Source organism: Astatotilapia calliptera, chromosome 3 (genome assembly GCF_900246225.1).
Source record: "Astatotilapia calliptera chromosome 3, fAstCal1.2, whole genome shotgun sequence".
NCBI classification, from domain to species: Eukaryota; Metazoa; Chordata; class Actinopteri; order Cichliformes; family Cichlidae; genus Astatotilapia; species Astatotilapia calliptera.
The window spans coordinates 8,580,370-8,600,342 of record NC_039304.1 but is presented as its reverse complement, the minus strand read 5'-3'; the positions used below and the strand labels follow the sequence as shown (position 1 = coordinate 8,600,342).

General features: G+C 42.6%; 1 pseudogene; it reads right to left on the bottom strand.

The window, feature by feature from the left end:
- Nucleotides 1-5,353: 5,353 nt before the first annotated feature.
- On the bottom strand, nt 5,354-18,865 carry LOC113012116 (zinc finger protein 345-like; annotated as a pseudogene).
- Nucleotides 18,866-19,973: the final 1,108 nt, after the last annotated feature.

Sequence of the window (19,973 nt, the reverse complement as noted above, 5' to 3'; positions counted from 1 at the left end):
ACATCTGAGCCACAGCCTAGGCCTTCATCAGAGCAGTCACCTGTTCCAGGCAAGTTCAGTATTATCCTTTAACGTGCTGCAAAACATCTTATCCCAACCTTTTCCACCTGGCTTTACAGTTTGTGTACCCCAAGCTCAAGCTCACAGGCACAGATGGGGAAATAGTGTAAAAAAAAAAAAAACAGCAATAGACTGAATGCAAAAACATTGGATAAACTTATTTTTCTGAATAAAAATTTATAATAGATTCTGAGTCAATTACATTTAAATGGGTAATATTACATTCACAATACTTTTATTTTAATTTTCACTTAATGTCATTCACAATATATTTTAAAGATGTCTATAAAATTTGAAATATAAAAGATATAAAATGATTCCATGGAAAGTACAATACCTTAGAGTGTATACAAGTATGGCTAGGTATTTGAATCAGTGTCTGTTGTGAGTCTCAAGAAAGTTGCCAGCAGTGACATTTAAGGTCCAGCAGGTGTCAGTATGAAGAAAAACAGCAACGCTGTGTCGACACAGTATCAATACAGTTTGGGGAATGTGCTGAAACGGTTCACAAGGCCTCAGCTACCCATCACTACTAAACAGCAAACATGAAGGAAGGTGAGCAGATGCATAAGAAGGTGGATGGCAGGGAAAACACAGAGAATACACAGGAGACTTACAGACAGAACAGCAACTAGTACATGAGTAGACACGAGTTGAATACACACAGAAGAACACAGGGAGATTACACACAGGTGGGCAACACAGCTGGAAGTAATTGACAAGAGGAGACAGGGGAAGCAAAACTGAATTCACTCACATGAGACACGGACCTTCACAATAAAACAGGAAACAAGAAACAATTCACAAGGCCTTAAGCAGCTGCGCGCCCTCCCGATCACTTTCTAGCACAACACCTGGAGCTAAGGGGGCAAAACAATCTCATGAGTGCTGCTGTTTGACTGAGGAAGAATAAAGTAGTCGTGGTAAGCCAATCACATGACCACTTCAAGACAAAGACAAGGTGATATATACCAAAACATAACTGTAAATTCAGACACGTGAGGTTGTGCTAGACTTGTAGTCAAGACCGCCTAATCCGAGACCAAGGGTCTCGGATTAGGCGCGTCCGTCGCGTCTCTCACCCTCTCTGTTTTTCACATAATGATATTATCCTATATCCTCGCATGTGATTGGCCACAATATGGAGGGATTGGAGCATAACTGAGCCACTGTGTGAGAGCTGAGTAGCGAAAGGAAATCAAGTGAGGGTAGAAATGACTGAAAGATTATAAGTCTCTGTTTTGAGTTTTGTTCAAAAAAGAATGACTTCATATAGGAAAAAATAAATATCACCTTAAACTAGTTTTTAATTGGGCTGTATCAAGACACAGTGACTAAACCCCAATTCAACCAAACCCAGAACTGATCCGGAATTAAAACAGGACTACAACAGTTCAAAATCAGGACTACTGAGGACTTAACCAAAAGAGAACCAGAATCAAAACTAGATGATAGTAGCACTAAAAATCATCATAGACCTGCACTACACTTATTTTTTAATTCTACCAAAGTACACTATTTAGATTCACAAAAGTTTATATAATTATTTAGCCTTTATAAGCCTGCATAACTTAATAAATATAGAATTTGAAATATAACAAATGGTATCTAAAAAGTTACACTAGGTACTAGATACATGTTCTGATGAGTTTTGGCAAACAACCATTTGACTAACATGTGTGTCTCACCTGCTCTTGTTCCATCTCTGTTCTGTCCTCATTCTCCTCTCTCTCCCTCTTTGTGCTGACAATCAAGCCAAACACCAACATCATCAAATATACAGTGGAAACCAGATATTTACATACTCTTCAGATAAAAACACAAACACTTTTTTAATTGTAACATCAAATCAGACTAAATGTTTATTTTTTTAGATTGATAAATATAAAAAACATATTTGTTAACTTTTGTATTTTGTATTCAAAACTGGGCCACACTTATGGAGCTCCACAATTCTTTTCCAGGTGTTTTGGTTGATATCTCTCGATTTGTCCCATGTCACAGAAACAGGCTCTGTGTTTTGGCTAATATGCGTCCACAGGTGTGCCACCAATTTACTCATATGGACTCTACTAACCTATCAGAAGCTTCTTCAGCTCAGAATGGAATTGTCTGGAGTTTTCTTATTAATTAACAATAAACTTAGTGTATATGTACTCCTAAATTTGATGTAAGTGATTAAAATAGACAGCTCCCTCTTTTTATTCTGACATTTAACTAATTCAAAAGATATTTCAACATTTATTTATCCAGAACAAAGCAAGTTTACTCTAAATTGATGCTTAACAGTAAAAAAAAAAAATATATAGTTTTTATGTTTTCCCCCTAAAGTGTATATAGACAACTGGTTTCAACTGTGAATATACCGCTGTGTATTGAAATTCCTCTTGTTTTGCATAGATATACTGAACAACATACAAAGCATAATATATAAAATAATATGTACCTGAGTTGTTTCTTTGAAAGAAGCTCCTTATGTCCATTGTTGTGCACATCAGTACACAATTGAAACCGATTTAGAGAGTTTGTTTAGCTGTGGAGGATAAAAACTGTAAATATGAAATGTAAGCTAAGATTCTAAAAAAATCAGCTTTGTCGTTGGGCTTTTTATTTATCCATTTGTTGATTCACTCGAAGAGCAAGTAACGCAACCAAGTGATCAGTTTGATATCAATCTTTTGTGATACACCGTCATATTTACATTATTTGTACAGTACGAATGATTTACTTTGGTACCTGGTCAAACTTAAGCTCTCCTCTGTCGGCAGCAAACTGGCAGGCAGCACCTTCTCCCCCCTCACTCACATGGGTGCTGTGCTCATTCGCCTAGTGCCTGAGCTCGGATCATACCAAAATTAGGGGGAATTTACGACGGTGTGCTCTGTGCTTTGTGTGTTGTTTTTGTTTTATACAGTTGTCAGTCAGGCATCTAACTAACAAATTACACTCCAAAAGACTCCATGCTTCTGAAAAAAGGACCCGGGCTTAATCCCAGTAAGCCAGCCCCCCGCTCCGCTGACTCCAAATCGAACAGTTATGTCTATAACTTCTGTTCCCTGAAGGAGAGGAACGAGGTACAACACATAAGCATGGGATATCACGCCCTCGCGTGTCCTGGCTGAAGAAACCTTTAATCACGCCTTTAAGGCAGATGACGTGTGATGACACGCGCACGGCCCTGCCTGCACATATAGCCGCTGTCATCACAGTCATCCCTCAGTTCTTCACCAAGCCAAACTGCTCAGTGGGGCCACCTTGTGTTGTACCTCGTTCCTCTCCTTCAGGGAACAGAAGTTATAGACATAATTATTCGTTCCCTTTCAGTCGATTCACTCGGTACAACACATAAGTATGGGACATATATACACGCCCCACAGAGCAGCCACCGAACCGGAATCGGACCACCACATCCTTAGTGAGTGGTAGACCCAGCAGAAAGGACAGCATGAGCCACCGAAGGGGCTGTAGCATCCAACCGATAAAACTGCACAAAAGTGTGCGTTGATGCCCAACTAGCTGCCGCACAAATATCAGCTACAGGCACCCCTTTAAAAAGAGCCCATGAGGTTGCCATCCCCCTGGTGGAATGAGCTCTGACCCCGTGGGGCAAAGCAAGACCACCGGTGCTGTATGCCAGTGAGATAGCTTCTATAATCCAGTGGGACAGCCTCCATTTGGACAGAGCTCTACCTCTATTTGGATCAGCGAAGCAGACAAACAGCTGGTCACATAAATGCACATTCTGAGTGCGCTCAATGTAGGTGCGTAGCACACGCACTGGACAAAGAGAATGCATCCTCCTCTGCTCCTCAGATGCAAAAGGAGGGGAGCAAAAGCTCAGCAACTCAAACTCCATTGAGCTAGAAGATGAAGGCATGATCTTGGAAAAATAGGCAGCATTTAGACGCAATACGACCTTGTGGCCATCAGAAGAGAACTGTGTGCAGGAGGGATGCACAGAGAGCGCATGAAGGTCACCCACTCACTTTGCCGAAGCCAAAGCGAGAAGTAATGCAGTCTTATATGAAAGAAATTTAATATCCACAGACTCAATGGGTTCAAACGAGGGGCTACAAAGGGCCTCCAGCACCAAATACAAGTCCCAAGCAGGGACACTGGACATAAGCACGGGCCTCAGCCGGCGAACTCCTTTCAGAAAACGTATGGCTTGGGGATGTGCACCTAGTGTGTCACCCCGTCAAAGCCAATATGACAAGCAGATACAGTGGGGCAAAAAAGTATTTAGTCAGCCACCGATTGTGCAAGTTCTCACACTTAAAATGATGACAGAGGTCAGTAATTTGCACCAGAGGTACACTTCAACACTCAGAGAAAGAATGTGAAAAAAAAATCCATGAATCCACATGGTAGGATTTGTAAAGAATTTATTCATAAATCAGGGTGGAAAATAAGTATTTGGTCAATAACAAAAATACAACTCAATACTTTGTAACATAACCTTTGTTGGCAATAACAAAGGTCAAACGTTTACTATAGGTCTTTACCAGGTTTGCACACACAGTAGCTGGTATTTTGGCCCATTCCTCCATGCAGATCTTCTCGAGAGCAGTGATGTTTTGGGGCTGTCGCCGAGCAACACGGACTTTCAACTCCCGCCACAGATTTTCTATGGGGTTGAGGTCTGGAGACTGGCTAGGCTGCTAAATAAACCTTAATTGTCGAAAATGAAAGGCCCTTATCCAGCAGCTCCAATAGGAATTTCAAAACATCCACAATGGAGCACTGAAATGGGAGAATGTGGCGGTCCTGGCACCATTGCTCGAAGGCTCGCCATTTGTAAGCGTACAAGCCTCTAGTAGATGAGGCCCTAGCGCTCTGAATTGTCGCTATCACACTAGGTAGCAAACCCTTAGCAATCAAGTTTAACCTCTCAGCAGGTAAGCATGAAGGTGCCACAGATCTGGGAGCGGATGAAACACTTCTCCTCCCGCCTGAGAGAGGAGATCCCTGCAGAGAGGAAGTTGCCAAGGACTTGCCGCTAGCAGGCTGATTATCTCTGCATACCACGACCTTGTGGGCCACCAAGGGGCCACTAGAATCAGAGAGCGTGGGAATGCCGACGCACTCTCTCTAGAACTGGAGATATCATTTCCACTGGGGGAAATGCATACAGGAGCACGTCTGGCCATTGGTGCGCTAGCGCGTCCATGCCCAAGGGTGCATCGTGGTCAATTATGGAGAAGAACAGGGGGCAGTGCGTATTTGAGACGCACGGAGGATGTAATCTGTGGCGACTCTGACCTCGTTAAGAAGAGGTGCCAGCGGGCTGTCATCAGGAACCAGCGATCCGAGCTCCACCAGGCACGATGCCTGGTATGTCTGGAGCATGGTGACGGAGCTCATGGCGCGAGCAGTGCCGGCCTGAGCCCGATAAATCCTCTCCAGCTGCGAAGCAGAGAATCTGCTTGGAAGGCAGAGTTGCGGGGCCGCCGACACCATGGTTATGGGACGGGGCCAGATAAGCAGCCAGAGACGGCTCCATAGGGGGTGGGTTAGCTAAGCCAGCCCCCTTGGCACCGTCCAACTCCACGTACTGTCCATAGCCGGGCACAGTGACGCGGGTAGACAGAGGTATGTCCCATGATGCTGTTAGCTCGCAGAGAAAGTCTGGGAACATGGGAAGGCAGTTTTTGGCCGTTGCGGGCTCCGGTGGGAGGAAAAACCCCGCGAACCATGACGGCTTCTGAGCTGGTGGAGGAGAGGGCCAGTCCACCTGCAGCTTCTCAGCAGCACAGCGAAACAGGGAGAAAAGAGAGGTGTCACCGTGGCCGACCGGCGCAGCAGCGGCGGTACATTGGGCTGACAATGAACTCTGCTGCTCATCCTCCGACAAATCATGAATGTCCAGGCCGATGTCCAGCACGTCATCATTGTCCTGGGGACATGCGCTCCTGCATGGTTCCGGCTCGTCATTGGCTAACCCATCAACATATTCCATGTGGTCAGCCCAGCTAATTGCGGGGACATCGACCGGAAAATCCTCGTCTTCGGACTCGGACGAAGCCGGGGCTCCAGACTCGGAAGGAGAGGGTCATGCTGTGCGACAGCCGAGCGTCCCAGCACTTTTTCCACAAACGTCACCCGTCTTTCCAGGGTCGACCGCCGGAGCTGGCGACAAAACGCACAGGCTTCAGGCTCCGTCAATGCTCTCCAAGCGTGGACGATCCCCAGGCAGACAGGGCAGGCATCGTGCTGGTCGCTGTCGTGCAAAGAGAAACCGCATCCCTTAAGACAGGGGCGAACAGAAGATTTCTGCTTTGCTCGCTTCGGTTTGGAGTACATTCCAAAATGCAAAGCAAAACACTGCACGGGAAAACTTGAAATTAGCGCTCCGCAGGCAGCCTACACACCAATTGTGCGGTGGAGGCTAACACCAACAGGGGCAGTTAAGCTAAGTTCAAGTCGGCAGACAATGGAGCTAACTAGCAGCAGCTAGCTAGACCAATTCAGCAGAGGTGTTCTCAGCGAGGTGAAGAGCATACGAACTGAGGGATGACTGTGATGACAGCGGCTATATGTGCAGGCGGGGCCGTGCGCGCGTCATCACACGTCATCTGCCTTAAAGGCGTGATTAAAGGTTTCTTCAGCCAGGACACGCGAGGGCGTGATATCCCATGCTTACGTGTTGTACCGAGTGAATCGACTGAAAGGGAACTCCCAAAAACTAGTGGTGTGCGATACTGCATATTTTGGTATCAATCCGATACCAAGTAAATTCGGGCCAGTATCGCTGATACCAATACTGATACGATACTTTTCAATAAATAAGGTGGATGCCTCATTGAATTGCTAAATCGCAATTAATTTTCATGACCTTAAGTGTTTGTGTGATGTTTCCTTTGGTATAATTAATTAGTTAAAACCCAGGACATAATTAGGAGAAATTATTTATTTATAATTAAATAAAAAATGTTTTATCATTGTTGCGGCTCGTGGTCTGCGATGCCGCTGCAGATGAGATGGACTCACCTTCACGGCATCTACAATGATGCCTCGCCGGCTTAAAACCTGTGCGCTGCTTGTGCTGTTGTTGTTTTTGGTGTTGATGTGTACAGCTGGCAGCAGGAGGGTTGCAGCCGTTGAATGTAGGCTACTGTTACAGCAACCGTGTGATCACTGTAAGGGTGGACAGCGCACAGCTTGGGGCGAGCCGGAGGCGGAGAGACGGAGGTCGAGGTGTGCGGGGGTGCATGCTGTCCACTTCGGCACGCCATCTGCATAGCTGCCTGTGAGCCCCAGCTCACTTCCACGCCTACTGCGCCGCTGCTGCTTGCCATATGGGTGGCCATCAGGCCAGCTCCGGGGCTTCCGCTGGAGGCGCGGGCGACCGCCAGAGTGGACACTTCCCTGTCGCTGGGCTGGGGCATGGGGCGTCGATGGTCTGGGTCGATTCCCTCGCCTGCTCGCGAGGTGAGGTGAAGCGGGCGAGGGGGGTATGTGGCAGGGTGTGTTCTGCGATGCCGCTGCAGGGTTGGTGGTGGTGATGTGTACGGCTGCCAGTGGGAGAGCTGAAGCCGTTGAAAGTACTGTTACAGCAACCGTGTGATTATTGTAAGAATAAATGATGCTGCGAAGCATGAAAATGCCATCGAGTCTGCCCTGGTGGCGATCTTTTTTTTTTTTTTTTTTTAAATCTTAAGTGCACGCAAACCAGTAAACAAATTAAAACAAATACTGTTGATAAACTATAATACAAAAATTACAATTAAAATTCTCAACAACAAAAAAAAATATATAAAATATATATAATATTTTCGAAAGGAGCCAGCTGAGGTGGTTCGGGCATCTGACAAGGATGCCCCCTGGGCGCCTCCTGGGTGAGGTGTTCCAGGCATGTCCCACCGGGAGGAGGCCCCGGGGCAGACCCAGGACACGCTGGAGAGATTATATCTCTCGGCTGGCCTGGGAACGCCTTGGTATTCCCCCGGATAAGCTGGAGGAGGTGGCTGGGGAGAGGGAGGTCTGGGCCTCTTTGCTTAGGCTGCTGCCCCCGCGACCCGGCCCCGGATAAAGCGGATGAAGATGGATGGATGGATGGATATATATAATTAATATGTAAACAACTTAACAACCCCCACCAGCCCACCACTACTTGCTACCATCCTTGCACCTCTCGTGGGAAACACCGCACACCACATCAAGAACTCACCGACAAGGTCCAGAAACTTACCTTGGATCCAGATGAAACCATGGTGTCCTTTGATGTAGTCTCTCTCTTCACTTGCATACCCACCAAGCAGTGGTGTGTGCGTGTCTAGAAAATTTTTGTTGGGGGGGGCCAGGTAAGGGCACAGATTTGGAGAAGGGTGGCAGATGTAATTGGCAGATAATGTTAAAAAAAAATTCTACCAACCGTTAACCATAATTCAGTAACCCTGTAAACCTAAAAACCGAATGCGCTTTTAACTCTTATTAGAATGAGATTTTAACCACTAAGAACAACACTGGCTGATGATGACATACAGTCAGCTGGCATGGTGACACTGCTGGACTGGGACAAAAAAATCGGGCATTTTGACTAGAGACCGGCCCACCAGGTATTAAAGCCAAAAAGCCTTTGAATGAAAACAAATGCTGTTGTGACAGTGATGTACACTGTCTTATTGGTATATGTATGATTTCTATACATTTTACGTCAGATAAAAACTTTGTTCGCAAGATTCAGATAATTATTTAATAAAAGCTAGATATTTTAAATGAGAATAAGAAAGAAAAGTATTTTTTGTGCCCCCAACTCGTTAATGAGGAACAAATCCTCATTTCATCCTATGATAACAGCATTTTCACCATTTCAGCCAGTGTGAGTGGAGAACAGCCAAGTCTCCTCCCCTGAGGGAACCTCCACATGTACCACCGAAAAATTAGTTTGAATCTGAAATCAGGGCTCAAACTTCTTGTTCTGAGACCATTTCTTTATTTTTCACACCAAACTGTTTAATAAGACAAACTTTACACAGAGTTCATAAAATATAACTAACGCTTTAACATTATCAGGATTTCATAATGCAAACTTCAAATTAACAAGAAAACAGCTGCAGAACATGTGGATCAAAATTAATTCATTAAAACAACATGTGGACTTCAACGATACAGTAAATACACTAAAGTGAAAGGAGGAGCCAAAAATAGATGTTTAATAGAATTTGAATTAACAAAAGGGTCCTTATGTGTGCTGCCGTTTTTAACGTTTAACATTTCTTTGAAATGAATACATTTTAACAAAAAGAAGTTAATTTTGGAAAAACTAAGAAAGTTCAAATGAAAGAAATTGATATATATATCCATATCAGTAATTTTGATCGCCCTGCATGTAGTGACAGTGACAGAGAAGCTGCATGTATAGATATGTACATATCTATACATGCAGCTTCCTAAATGTAACATTCAGGATTATTCACTGCAGGTCCAGAAATCAGAGCTACCTCATCAGATCCAAATGTGACATCAGCTGACACTCTTTACAGGAGATTCCATCTGAACTCTGTGGAGCCTGATCTCAAGGTTTTTAAGTCCAACCCTGAAGCCAGAAGAGGATCTTTCTCTCTCTTCAGATTCATTGTGATTCAGTGATTTCAGTCCAGGGGTCCGTTCTTCGTACCTCGCTTTAAGGATGGGTATTGATAAGATTTTCACGATTCCGATTCCATTTTCGATTCTGTTTAACAATTTGATTCTTTATCGATTCTCTTATTGATTCTTTTTTTTTTTTTTAAAAAGGAGAACACTAAGCTAGCTTAGAACTTTGTTTTATATCTTCTCTTTGAACAAGATAGAAATTTAGGAGTAACATGGCCTTACAAACCCAGCAGTGAGATCTTAACCCTTTAAAGCCGATCGGAGCGGACACGCTCCATTTTGCGTAACTATTTTAAAATCCCGGTAGCACTGCAATCACGTAAGCTAGCACAATAATTTTTTTTTGCATATGAAACCGGAGGAGTTGTACTTACATCTTATGCCATCAGCTTGTCCTAGGTCACAGTTTCCTTCCACATATAGCTTTGCAAAAATTGCATAAAAAGCGCTTGCAGCAACAAAAACATAATATTCCAGAAACACGCTTCGCCGATCCGATCAGCTGTTTGTAACACTTCCTACGTCCATCAGCGTGAACTGTCGCATGTCCGCCATGACATGGCCGAAACCGGAAGTGACGTCATTTTGCGGAAATGTAGTTTTTTACCATGAGCCTATACTGGTGTTTTTAAAAGTTATGTTTGACTTTATGACTTTCTGTGTCGTTTCTGGGATGCTGAGGACTCATATTGCACTGCTGGAAATAGTTTATTTTGATGCATATGCTGTTATTTTGCAAATTTGCATTATAATATTTATTTTCGTTTTTCCTGCAGTATATGAAAATTGGTGTATTTCAAAAATAAAACTATGAAGACACTCAAAATAAGTTTTCTGTGGTGGGAAACTAGTTTGTGCAACTTTTTTGTATTTACAGTTTTGAGGGATAAGCCTCTTAAATTTCTCTAACTAGAAATATATGTTAAAAAATCAAAAACGATTTTCAATTTTTTTGTAGTTTATTGCACTTTTTTTGCAATTTATGTAATTACTATGCACTTAATGCATACATATTATTAAAATTTGGGCTATAATGGTTGTATTGATGTATAGCAACTTGAAATGCTCCCAAAAATGGCTCCACAGCATGTAAAAATATAATATAAGCTCTGGCGGACTTGGTTCTATGGTAGGTCTTAAAGGGTTAAGAGATCCAGCCTACGGCTCTTCAATGGGGTGTCACAGGGTCCCAGGAAAAAAAAAATTGTAAATGTAGAATAATAAAAAAAATATTCTTCTGTAGCAATAACAAAGTATAACATAAATTATTATGTAGCAATTACACAAGAATATCCAGTAATGTCCCTGCCTACAATTAAACACATTCACTTACCGAAAATTGGGGGCATCTGCTGTGCAAGGTGCAAGCCTTTTACCACAAACTTAGTCACTGCTTGGTGACATTCGTCTATCCTGGCCTGAAAGGAGATGCTACCGGTAGACTGCAGCGAGAACTGCCAGCATCTGAGCCAGAATCTGTCTGTCTCTCTCATCATGGTCACCTAAATGCAGCGCACAGTAATGGCAGGTTTTGCAATAAGGCAGATCGCGCTAACATAATATGCACTGTTGATTATTTACCTGCCGCATTAACGGGACAGGACGTGCAAACGTTACCGCTGCTGCTGGGTTGAGATTCACGAGTCCGGAGAGCGGAATTAAAAACATGACATTCATTTCAGGTTATCACGTGTTTTGTGAGTAAATGCTTTTGCATATTCGTAGTGTTTCCTCCCTTAAATGAAATATCTACTTTGCAAGTATTGCAAGTTGCCCTGTTGTCATCCGTTCTCGTAAAGTATAACCAAACTTTTGAGCGTTTGAACCGCCGTGTTTCCTGCCAGGTAAATGACGCTCCGCAACGTGGTGACATCATTCGGGGCGACTGGAATCGCTAAGAGAATCGATTGCAAAAATGGCAAACAATTCCAAGGAATTGAAACAGTGGGAACCGGTTCTCAACAAGAACCGGGTTTCGATACCCATCCCTACCTCGCTTACTACATCCAAGATCAAATGACACATCCAAGTTCAAATCATCGCGCCAACTTTGAGCTCGCTATTCCGGGTCTCCAAACACACCTGTTGTTGACGATTAGTACAGCTGGATGAAGTAATGTGAGATCACTGGGTGGCCCAACAGGGGCTACGCATCGATAGTAGAAACATTGATCTGCAACCCTTTGATTGGTCGGCGAAAATGTCGAAGGAGCACGCTCGGTATTTTTCGGCAGCAGAGCAAGAACTCCTGATTGAGGGATTTCAGGAGTTTCAGGGTTTAATTAAAACGCAAGGGAACACTGCAAAGGCTGCAAAAGCAAGGAGAGAGGGCTGGACGAAAGTTGCTGACAAATTAAACTCGTAAGTAATTTATTAATAATAATAATAATAATAATAATAATGGATTGGATTTATATAGCGCTTTTCAAGGCACCCAAAGCGCTTTACAATGCCACTATTCATTCACTCTCACATTCACACACTGGTGGAGTTGCTACAGCTGTGTAACCAAGAAAAGGGCAGAGCAAAAAAAGACAGGTGGTGGTCCTGCACCCTCTCGTCAACAAGTTGGTTAAGTGAATAATACCCTCACGGGAAAATCGATATCTCTCTATGAGCACACTGTCGCGCTGAGCTAAAGGATCCTGTCTATCACGCAGTATACGCTGAATTCTGAAAACTCTCCTTATCAATCTTGCACCTTCCGCAATGGGTTGCTCGTGTACAAACGGACAGGACATGGCTGCGACAGACTTCCCAAATCCACCTTCACTTTTATAGCTGTGGTCTCTCATCTTGATTACACGAAGTAATTTACTATTACTACTCTAAAATATGAATTACATCTGAAATAATCAAATACATGTAATAGAATGTCAATAGTACATTTCCCTTTTTTTAGGAAATGACCTGTATGTATCTGTATGAAATCAATAAAAGAATCAAATACTGCATTATCTTTAGTTACATTGATAATATTTATTTATGGAAATATAGTGATAAAATATCGCTGTTGCTTTCGTATAAATGAAGCGGACATACCTGAGTGGCCGCAATCTAATCCTGTTTACATAAAGTAAGCCTGCTCCCAAGCAGGTTTACGCTTACGGATCTGTTGCTATGACAGCAAGTCCCGGATGAGCTTCGGAGAACTGAACGATCCAAGATCACGCAAAATTGTCAACAATCAAATCCAGCTAACTTACTTGGCGAGGTACGAAGAACGGACCCATGCATGATCAGGCTGATGTTTGCACAGAGCAGATAATGAAGTGTATGTTTTGGCACATTGGTAACAGTGAAACAGTTTATTTACAGCGTGGAATCGTTTGTGTTTGGAGTATGAACTGAGATTCCTGAAGCTCTTGTCACACTGGTCAGAGCTGAAGTTCGCTTCCATGTGTGTACAATCATGTTTGTTACGATGACCTGATTGTGAGAAGTTTTTGTCACAGTGTCTGCACTTCTATGGTGTCTCTCCTGTGTGGATTTGCTAATTCTTGTTCGTTAAGCTCACGTGCAGTGGTGAAGGATGACCCACACTAGTCACAGATGTGCTGTTTGACCCCACTGTGGAAGAGTTCATGTATTTTTAATGTACTTGGTGTGTGGAAGCCTCTCCCACATTCTTTGCAGTAGTTCATTTTGTCTCCAGGGCCCTATTTCAGGAAGCCGGTTTAGTGCAAACTCTGAGTAAGTATACCCTGAGTTAACGAAAACTCTGGGTTTTCGGTTTCACAAAGCGAGTTTAGATTAATCCTGAGTGAGTTACTATGACGACACACTCCGTGAAGCTAACCTGCCCCCTAGCAGGTTTACTTCAACTAACCCTGACTTTCTCCGCCTCTTTGTCGGAAACCTGACTGTAGGTCAGACATGGCGTGCCCCTTCCTTGAAGAGCCAGTAGATGTTGAAGCCCAAATTCTCCGCAGAGCTCTCCGCCGGGAGAGAGTGATTAGAGCGGGAAATTAATGTAGCCTCTAACTGCAATTGATTTACATAGGACAAACAGATCAAGCACTATGGCTCATAATACAATTTCACCTTACCTGTTTGGACTATATTTTTATATTTCATTTTTACTTGTTGCCAGGAACGTTTGGAGCCTGTTGGGTTGCACCTGCGCTCACATCACATCACGAAATAAAATGTATAAAATAAAAAATGAAATATAATAAATAACGTGTTAAATGGGTGGAAATCCCTAGATCAATGTTTAAATTAACACTCACGCATTGACTGTCAGCTATGTTTTGCCATGCATGCTCCCTTTCTTTTGCAGCTGAGGCTGTGTTACTTTTTTTCTGCAAAATTTGCATGTTATCAGCATATGCTGCCATCAGAATTTCAGCCTCAAGCGCTGTAAAATACATTGACCGCGCCTTCTTTCCCTCTGTCTCCATGGTGACTCGCTTAATCTGTGCTCCACTAATCAGGGCTTTATGTATCCTCGTGTGCGCGCTTAACTTGGGGTTAAAGCAACTCCGCGTTGATTGAACTACTTGTTATCAGCCTTTCTGAAACAGAATATTCCGAGTTGGACAGTTCAGGGTTACTCAACCCTGAGTATCGTTTTTCACTCTGAGTTTTCTAAACCGGCTTCCTGAAATAGGGCCCAGTGTGTCTACGTTGACGTGGTTTAAGGTCCCGTTGATGATTGGAGGTGACTACACTACAGTGACGACAGGGTTGAGAACTGGATCCATCTGTGTTGCTCTGCTTCTAAACAGTGACAGCGTAAGTGATCTCTGCCAATGTCCAACTACGTTTTACTGTTTACATTAAAACACTCAGCTTACCAAGCGAAAATGACTCTTCATTTTTCCAAACTGTTCATTCAGTATAACTCCATAAGTTTATTGATCAGACCTGTTCCAAACAATCAGGTTAAAATTACAAGATAAAAAAAACCAATACATCCTCACAGTAACTGCACTTGTAGAGTTAATTTCTGGTGTGGATCTGTTGGTGTTTTTTTCAGGTGATGTGGAACTTTAAAAGTCTTCTCACACAGTTCACTTTTGTAAGGTCTCTCCTCAGAGTGGCTAAACATGTGTCGTTGTAACTGTGCATCTGTTGTAAACAGTTTCCCACACTGATCACAGCAGGAAACATAATTTCCAGTGTAAATCCGTAGGTGAATATTTCGGTACTGTTTGTCACTGAACCTTTTTCCACAAAAATCGCAGCTGTACACCTTAATTCCAGAGTGGGTAACTAGATGCTTCTGTAAGTTTCGACTTTGAGCAAAAGCTTTACAACACAAGTCACAGTAGTGTGCTTAAACTACACTGTGGATGAGTTGGTGTTTTTTTAAGCCTCCAGCCAGGGTAAAAGACTTTCCACACAATTCACAGCTGTACGCTTTAACTCCACTGTGGATGAGTTGGTGTCTTTTTAAGTCTCCTGCCTGGGTAAAAGACTTTCCACACAATTCACAGCTGTACGCTTTAAATCCACTGTGGATGAGTTGGTGTTTTTTTAAGCCTCCAGCCAGGGTAAAAGACTTTCCACACAACTCACAGCTGTAAGGTTTAAATCCACTGTGGATGAGTTGGTGTTTCTTTAAGTCTCCTGCCCGGGCAAAAGACTTTCCACACAAGTCACAGCTGTATGCTTTAACTCCACTGTGGATGAGTTGGTGTGTTTTTAAGGCTCCAGCCAGGGTAAAAGACTTTCCACACAATTCACAGCTGTAAGATTTAACTCCACTGTGGATGAGTTGGTGTTTCTTTAAATCTTCAGCCCGGGCAAAAGACTTTCCACACAAGTCACAGCTGTATGCTTTAACTCCACTGTGGATGAGTTGGTGTTTCTTTAAGTCTCCTGCCCGGGCAAAAGACTTTCCACACAAGTCACAGCTGTATGCTTTAACTCCACTGTGGATGAGTTGGTGTTTCTTTAAGGCTCCAGCCAGGGTAAAAGACTTTCCACACAAGTCACAGCTGTATGCTTTAACTCCACTGTGGATGAGTTGGTGTTTCTTTAAATCTTCAGCCAGGATAAAAGACTTTCCACACAACTCACAGCTGTATGCTTTAACTCCACTGTGGATGAGTTGGTGTGTTTTTAAGGCTCCAGCCAGGGTAAAAGACTTTCCACACAAGTCACAGCTGTAAGGTTTAACTCCACTGTGCATGAGTTGGTGTCTTTTTAAGCCTCCAGCCAGGGTAAAAGACTTTCCACACAAGTCACAGCTGTACGTTTTCTCTCCCTTTCTTCTGTGAGGTTTGTCAGCCTCCTGAGAGTGCTGACTTCTTGCTCCATGTTGGTCCTGCAGTGACAGAGGCAGTGAGTGAAATGCAGTCGTGGAACAAACTGAAACTCCCTCCGTCAGTGGAATCAAACATGTCAACAAACACATTGCTGGTGTGTTACCACCACCTTCTGGTGATAGTATCACATTACAATGATGTGACACAAAGAGAGGTATAATTAAAATGACATTAGGAAATATTGATCAGCGGAGAAAATCTTTTATTTCACAAAATTTTTTTGAGTTCAACTGATGATATTGTTGTTTCAATGTGTGTAGATAAAATATGATCTTTGTATTTTCTTGTGACTTCTGTGGTTTCTGATTTTGAATGTAGATTCTGTATATATGGATGAGCCCAGGATAGAAAAGATAAAGCTGCTGTTAACGGGTTTTTAAAAACCAACCAGCTGAACACACAGTTTCAATAAGTGTTGTGTTGTCTGTGATGTTTTTCTCACCTTTTGTGTTGAAGACATTTTTTCCTCTGTAGTGGCTGAGCTGAGTCCAAATGGCTGAAATTGTTCCTCTGCTGCTCCAACAGACTCTTCTGCTCCTGTTACTCCTGTTGTAAAAAAAAAAAGTATCAATCGATATCGATATTGAACCGTTCGATACAGTGCTTTCGGTTCGGTACGCATATGTATCAAACAATACAAAATTTTAATTTATTTTATCAACTTTTCTTCTGATAATGCTGTCTGTGTTGAGAGCTCAGTGGATCTGCATTCGACTACTCCGCCTAGGCTCCACTGTCGAGCGCAGATCCACTGAGCGCAGCACAAGCTAGCAAGACAGTAGCTAAGCTCGTTGTAACATGGCAAATTGAACCCCCCCCCCCCCACCCTCATTCAGATCTGGCCTTTGGAACTATTTTGGTCTTCATGTGAAGTATGACCCTGAAGGTAAGCGCGTCATGGACAAAAGTAAAACAGTATGTTGGATGTGCCACGCAATGCTCAATTACATGGGTGGGAACTATTGTGTTAGCGCAGTTAGCCCCACGGTAGCTCGTTAACGGAGATTTGCCGTGTTGTGGCGTTAACGTCATTTCAGATTAACGCTGACAGCACTAGTGGGAACACAATGAATAGGACTGCACATTTACGCCGACATCATCCTAGTGCAAAGACAAGTGGAAGCAGACTAAAACAACAAGCACACATGCTACAAACTTTACCAGAGTCATTAGCACACGATTCTCCTTATTGGGACCTGATGTGTTTAATATGCTGCTGAGAATATAGCCCAGAAGAAGCGTATAGTATAGCTTTTATTTAGGAAAGAAACATTTCTCTGTAATAAACTCTCATTTCCAAAGATGAGTGATTCCTCAATCAGATAGATTTATTTTTTTATTACTTGGTTGTTTCAGCAACATTAAATTTAAAAACTGTACTTGTTAAAATATATATTTATAATTTTAATAAATGACAAATTACAAAGGCATGAACATTTTTTTCTATTGAAAAAATATCGAACTGAATTGTGAATTTTGTGTATCGTTGCACCCCTAATATATATATATATACTTTTCTTTTTTTTGAAGCTTTGTAAAAGCCCGAAAGAAGCAGAAATACATAGTAGGATTAAAGAGCGTAATAACTGACTGAAAAGGAAGACGGCAGCACTGCATGTACATGCATGTACAAGCCACTGATAAACATCGAAGAAGAAGAAGAAGAAACAATGTCCGGCATTGTATCTGGTTTCTGGTACAGATCGGGTATCCTTCAGAGATTTAAGAAAGAATTTAGAAGTTTTTAACTCAGTGATGCTGCAGTGTTCGTTTGACTTTGGGACCTGAAGTGACGGAGTTTAGGACCCAGATTACTCCCAGATTTACGAGCGCCTTAGTCCAACAAATATGGCAATAATGAGGGCCCGCTTGCTTTTTCTACAAAAAAAAAATGTGCTTTGTTGTGTATCTGACGGACAAACACCAAACCAGCTCCACATTACTGAAGTGGAACCATTTTTACAAACTAATTCTGGTTCATCCATTTCACTCAACGATCCGCTTTCTCCCTTCTCATTCTCTGTTGCCGCCATGCTTTTTCGGCCATGTGCGTATGAAAACAAAGGCACTGCGCATGCGTGTTTTACCCATATTCTATCGCAATAGTCCATTTTCTTATCGTTGCCTAACATTGTACCGGTATTACCGTGAACGGTATAATATGGCCCAGCCCTAGTGGCAAGCATGCAGGCTTGTCACTAGGGCAAACTATGGCATGCAGGCTTTCACATTTCACACCATTCGAAGACAAATATAACGTCGCAGAACACTCCAGCTCACTTGTTAGTCTGCTCCAAGCATTTCCACAAAGGTCAGTGTTTTGTAGTAGTTAATACGTCATTTTTCATAACATAATTGTCCACTAAAGGCTGATTGCCCTCCCCCAGGCTTGTACCCGTGGCTTCATGTCCTGGGGTGGGGGTTGGTTGTTCTCCTCCCCTGCACTCCATCCTTTTGTTCATATTCCAAGATTATTTTGTTATATGTATTCTTACCTCCTAGCAACCGCCATATTATAATATTGCAAGCAATCACAAACTCTACAGTCTCCCTAACTTCAATGTATAGTAAGCAATCTATTATTCTCACCAGAGAAAAACATAAACTAAAACCACATCAAAGTTAGCTCCGTGCTTACCTTTAGATGAGCCCACAAACAAGAGAACTCTGTGATTAAGCTAGAAGCCTTTCCAAACACAGTTAACAGATCAGGAAGCTGAGACACACGTGGTTCGCGCTGATCACAGCTACAATCCAAGAGACAGCGGTGGGTAGATCGATGCAGATATCGATTGAAAAGTAGGTAGTTGTATATGATCCTGTAGGTTTACTACTTTACTCCCGTTTCACGAAAAAGCAGCTCTCTCTGCTCGAGTCCTCTCCAGCGCACACACTTTGCTCCGCCCCCTTTACCCAGCTCTGCAGCGATTTGTTGCTGTGCGTCACGTGACTCAGCTGCACAACGTAATCACGTGGTGTGTTATTTCAAAATTAGCGCGCTTCGGGATTGACGGCAGGCCGCAATGCATTGTGGGTAGTGGTGTGCGATACTGCATGTTTTGGTATCGATCTTCTGCTTTTCTTTTCATTCCAATTAAAATTGTTATACTCTTAGAAATGATAATAATAATATTTCCACTGTGGGATTTCCACGCATCAGAAGTAACACTTCTACATGCTGTTAATAAATATCACTGTACCTGCCTCTTGTTTTGAGATTTTTGGGCTCACACCTTTTTTTGAATAATTAATGTTTGGGTTTTTGTCACCATTTCTTTTGGATATTTAGGTTGTCAGCATTGTTTATATATTACTTTCTAGTGACTTAGCTTATTATTCAAGTCTTGTGCCTACAACCTAGTGTAACAGGGTCATAAATCACATTTTATAATTACCCAAAATGTGTTCTTAACCCCCAAACCATTCTTCTTTTATACCTGACTTTTAGGACCTCCAAGCCTGTAGTTATGTTCATTATCAGTTAGAGCCCCTCCTCATTCTTTTCTTCTTCTTCTTTGGTGCAATCCTATTGTAGGTTCTGCTTATAATAACCAGTCCACTGTAACTGTATGCCAGGCGTTTATTAGTAGCCAACATGAACGTCCGTACACTCATAACAGGAAGTACACATAACCCCTAGAGGGAACCACAGCGACACCTGCTGGAACTCTCCGTAACAGCAGCAACAGGAGGCAGTATGGACAAACATAACATTGCTGTTATCTTTTCAGTTTTTTTCTTCTTCTTAGTTTTGCACTTTTCAGGCAAACCCAAATCAAACAACACCACCGTAATTGAAGAACTTATCAGGTTATGGATTACAAAACAAAATGAGGCTTCAAATATCAAATGAAATTCACAGTAATCATTGTCATAACTGCGACAAGTATGCAATAACATAACACAAGATAAAACACATTTCAAAACAGAAAATACAGCACCAGTGTGCTTTTAATCCACGTATTTACTATTCGGTTTAGACACTCTACCAGATCTGGTTCGGTACAAGTTGTCCTCAGAACGTACTTGGCATTTTGTAGG